This window comes from Ochotona princeps, chromosome 17, assembly GCF_030435755.1.
Source record: "Ochotona princeps isolate mOchPri1 chromosome 17, mOchPri1.hap1, whole genome shotgun sequence".
NCBI classification, from domain to species: Eukaryota; Metazoa; Chordata; class Mammalia; order Lagomorpha; family Ochotonidae; genus Ochotona; species Ochotona princeps.
Window position 1 is genome coordinate 12905479 of NC_080848.1, and position 5158 is coordinate 12910636.

General features: G+C 41.5%; 1 pseudogene; it reads left to right on the forward strand.

Annotated features, from left to right (window-relative positions):
- Positions 1–3081: 3081 nt before the first annotated feature.
- On the forward strand, positions 3082–3846 carry LOC101535728 (protein mago nashi homolog; annotated as a pseudogene).
- Positions 3847–5158: the final 1312 nt, after the last annotated feature.

Genomic DNA, 5158 nt, shown 5'->3' on the forward strand with positions numbered 1-5158 from the left:
ATGGAAGCAAGGGCCCAGACATTCAGGTCATCCTCTACTGCTTTTCCAGGCATATTAGAGAGCTGGATTGGGTGTGGAACAGCCCTACAGCACGCACAGTGCCTGTGGAGAAGGCTAGTACAGGCAGCACCTTGACCCACTATGCCACAACACCGATCATTCTCACCTATTTTACAGTCACCTCTATTAAAGGATCAGCTCATTTTCTGCTTATTTATAAGGTGTCACCATCAAATGAATAAATGTAATGACAGGTTCAGTCTGTGCATTGATGAACAGATTATGGATGCTTAACAAATCCTGAATAATGAGTTCTGAGTATTAGCTAGTTATGTATTTGTCAGTTACACTCACACCCCAGTCAGGATTAGGCTATTTTTCCTACTCAGGAAATTCCAGCAGCTGGATCCAGATGAATTTTATTTCTCTGTCACATTCAAGAGTTTGAAATGGGGTCTAGGACTGATAGTGTGGTGTTCCAGGGTGGTACCTTGGAGTTCTTGGTGTTCCAGGGTGGTACCTTGGAGTTCTGTTCAGCAAGACACAGGTCTCTAAATAAGCAAGCACATGTCTCAGGCATTCTCATTAAGACAGCAGAACTGGGTCCGGTGCCGTGGTCTAGCGGTTAAAGTCCTCACGTAAAACGTGCCGGGATCCCATATAGGCACCATTTCGTATCCTGGCAGCCTGCTTTCCATCCAACTCCCTGCTTTTGGCCTCAGAAAGCAGTTGAGGACCTTGGGACCCTGCACCCACGTGGGAGACTCGGAAGAGCTCCTGGTTCCTGGCTTCAGATCGGTGCACCCCTGGCCGTTGCAGTCTCTTGGGGAGTGAATCATCGGACGGAAGATATTTCTGTCTGTCTCTCCTCCTCTCTGTATATCTGCCTTTCCAATAAAATAAATAAAACTAAAAAAAAAAAAAAAAAGAGCAGAATTACCAAAACCCTAAGGTCTTTATCTTCAGCAAAAGCACACAGGAGAGAAAGATCTATCTCAAACCTGTGGTTCCAGCTTTCAGCTCATGGACTGAACCCCGAAACTTTCAATAGAACTGTATTTTCAGAAACACTGTCAGCTTGAGCTGGAAAAAAAATTTACAAAAAAAAGAAAAGAAAAAAGAAAAAAAGAGGCCTTTGGATGCCCCCAATTCTATAAACAGGAAGCAGATCGAGACAACCATTTACTCGCAAACACAAAATACCCTTCCTGAAGAAAGTGTGACTTGGAGGACGAAACCAAGAAAACAGGGATTGGAACCACAAGTCATAGAGAATTGTCCTCAGGCTTTGAATGTCAAACTGCAAACCAGTGCCCAAGTGAATATCACAATTTTTGAGGACCAGACTTCTGTGTGCCTCTGGTTTCCTGTCTGTTGGGACAGGAGTAGGCTTGTCTGTCACAATTATTCTGTCTGCCCCACCATTTCACATTGGTCTTTGTGGGAAAGGAATACATAACTTTTTTCTTGCGGTAACAAAACTTTGGATTGACAAGTATATCCTTGAGTAACTGTATCTAAGGAATTACACCCACGAAGCTTCATCTAGACCTATTCAGAGGGTAACAGTCTGAACTTGGACTTGCTGCTCTAACATTAGGGTTAAACTCTGGGGCCTCGGAAGGAATGAGCTTATTTTGTATGTGGGAGAACTATAAATAATTTGTGGTTACAGGGTAAGTGGTAGTGGTTTTTAAGTACATGTATAAATGCTTGTTGTTGTAAACACACACACACATTCTTAGTGGGTTAAACAACAAATTTATTACCTTACATTTCTGTAGATGAGTCCTACAGGACTAAAATCAAAGTGTTTTACAGAGCTGAAATCAAAGGCTGTGTTCCTACTGGAAACTACAGAGGACAATCCACTCCTTGCTTTTTGCACTTTCCACAGGCTGTGTGCATTTCTTGACCCATGGCCATCCCATGCACACCTGCTTCCATTGTAACACCTCCTACTCTTATTCTTACGCTAACCCTCTTGCTTCCTTCTTGTAAGGACCCTTGCGATTACACTGAACTGACACAGAAAAATCCAAGATCATTAATTACATCAACAAATCCTGCATTCCATGAAAGCAATGTATTCACAGGTTTGGGAGGATTAAGATGTGGATACCTTTGTCAAGAGAGGTGATGACTCTGTCTATACTACCACTCTTAAAGAGATGACATCCAGCCCCAGTCCCTTAAATGCTGCCTGGATTTGGTGAACTCGTTATAATGAATCAAGTACAGCAGGAGTGATGGTGTACCTCCTTTCTTGATCTCCTTTTGTACTCACTCTTAGAGAAACTGGAAGGCATGTCACATAGAAACCCAAGCAGTCCTATGGAGATGCGCAAGTGGTGAGAAGCCAAGGCTTCTTCGCATGGAATTGACCTTCTTGCCAACAGCCATTGAGTAAGAAAAACGGTTTTAGCCCTTTTGTGCCTTCAACTGACTACAGTCCTGGCCAACAGTTCGACTACCATCACATGGAGGATTCTGAGTCAGAACCACCCTGCTAAGCTATTCCTGAATCCCTGATCACAGAAATTGTAAGATGATGTTTGTTGCTTTAAGCTGGTAACTCATGGCATAGTCTTTTAGGCAGGAATGGGAAACTAATAACCTCTGATTCCCATCTTGATCTATGAAGGCTGCTTAACCTCTGGCTAGTACTCCTGCATTCCAACTTGCAGGAAAGAAGAAAGGTTTGTTCCTTCTTTCAACTGGCATTACTGGAAGTTATATGGCCCTCTCTCGTTGTGTCTCATTGTCTAGGAGAAGGATGCAGCACTTCCAGCTCTAAGAGGCAATAGGAAACAGTATTTATTCTAAGTAGCCATATGCTGAAATAAAATTTTGGGGTTCAACCACTATGTAAGAGGAAACAGACAGTGGGGTACAACCAGCAGTCTGTGTCACAGTGGTTAACTGTAAGGTCAGGAAAAGCAAAGGCCAGCAAACACCAGCACTCATTTCCCTCTTTTTAACCAACTATTTCCATTAGCCACCAAAGTGATATTTACACACCCATTACTCTGGCCACTCCAAAACAAAACAAAACAAAAAAGCACGCCAATTATGTATGAGTCACTGGAAAACTCAACTAATGCATTAGGTAAAACACAAGCACAAAATTCTTCTCCCTAGAAAATTATTTTCAGGGAACACTGCTAATAGGATCATTTACAATGGATATTTTGCCTAAAGGCTCTTCAGTTTTCTAGATGTTGTTCTCCTTGCATCCTTTTACACCATGTCTGGAAATACACTGATAAGTAGCCTGAAAATAAGGCTATTAAAAAATGTTCACGGACTGATTTCTGCGAGCCATGGAGAGTGACTTTTACCTGCGCTACTACGTGGGCCACAAGGGCAAGTTCAGCCATGAATTATTGGAGTTTGAGTTCCAACCCAATGGGAAATTAAGATATGCCAACAACAGTAATTACAAAAATGATGTCATGACCAGAAAAGGGGCTTATGACATAAAAGTGTGATGGAGGAACTGAAGAGAATAATTGATGACAGTGAAATTACCAAAGAGGACGAAGCTTTGTGGCTTTCTCCTGATCGAGTGGGCCTGCAGGAACTTGAAATCGTCATTGGAGATGAACACATTTCTTTCACAACGTCAAAAGTTGGTTCCCTTATTGATGTCAATAGGGCCAAGGATCCAGAAGGCTTGCGATTATTTTATTATCTTGTCCAGGATCTGAAGTGCTTGGTCTTCAGTCTCATTGGTTTACACTTCAAGATTAAACCAATCTAGATCAGATACTGGTGTGGACATGAGGGGGCAGAGTAGTTTTTAATTCACATCAGGAGATTTTTCTGTGTATCAGGGCAAATTTTTTATAAATGATAGATTACTGTCTTTAATAAATACATGATAAAATACAATTTTTGTTATAAAAACTGGATCATGTGAATTCTTTTCAGCTACTTTGTAAAATATTCATGTGGAATATTACAAAACTAATCAACTTTAGATACAGCTGTTTTATAGGAAGCAAGAGAATAAAACATGTTTTTTAAAAAATTCAAATAAACACTACCCAAAGGAAAAAAAAATGTTCCCTCCTTGCAAGAGGTTGGAAGGACATCACTATGACATAAGCAACTACAATGATGGCAATCCTTTCTAAACTCTTCATTCTCCTTTAACAGGTAAGCCATTTTTAGGTAGCCATCTTAAGTGGAGCGACATAGTCCTTAACCCTAATTACAGGCATCTGAGACTGCTTGCTTATATGCTTTAAAAAAATGAAGCAAAGGCCTGGCGCAATAGCATAGTGGTTAAAGTCCTCGTCTTGAACACACCAGGATCCCATATGGGTACCGGTTCTAATCCCGGTGGCCCCGCTTCCCATCCAGCTCCTTTCTTGTGGCCTGAGAAAGCAGTCGAGGGCAGCCCAAAGCTCTGGGACCCTGCACCCGTGTGGGAGACCCGGAGGAGGCTCCTGGCTTCAGACTGGCTTAGCTCCAGCTGTTGTGGCCGCTTGGAGAGTGAACCATCGGATGGAAGACCTTCCTCTGTCTCTCCTCCTCTGTATATCTGCCTTTCCAATAAAAATAAAGTTTTAAAAAAAGAGAAAATGAAGTAAATTAGAAATATCTAATTCCAGAAAATTGCATTACAAAACCAAATAAAAACTTTTTAGGTGGCTTATTTATAAAATGTGTGCTTTCATTCTGTTGTATCAGTGTGAAAACAATGCACAGCAATTCACAATCTGCCTTTAATTGGTCTTTACATGGCTCTATCACAACAGAATTTAGACTACAGAGGCCAAGTGTTAAAGGATTACAAATGTGGCTTAACATAAATCATTTCATTTCATTGTCATGTATTTTTCTCCACTTTCATTCATTAGGCACAGGTACAAAGCTGAAAGGAATAACTCTATGGGCATATTTTATTTATTTTTTAATTTATTTTATCTGAAAGGCAGAGTGAAAAAGAGAGACAAAATCTTCCATCTGTGAGTTCACTCCCCAAATGGCCTCAACTACTGGGTCCTAGATCAGGCTGAAGCCAGGAACTCCACAACGGTGTCTCACATAGATGGCCTGGGACCAAGTATTTGAGCCATCTTCCTTTGCCTTCTAGGTACATTAGCAGAGAGCTGGCTCAGAAGCTGAGCAGCCCAGACCTGAATCAGCC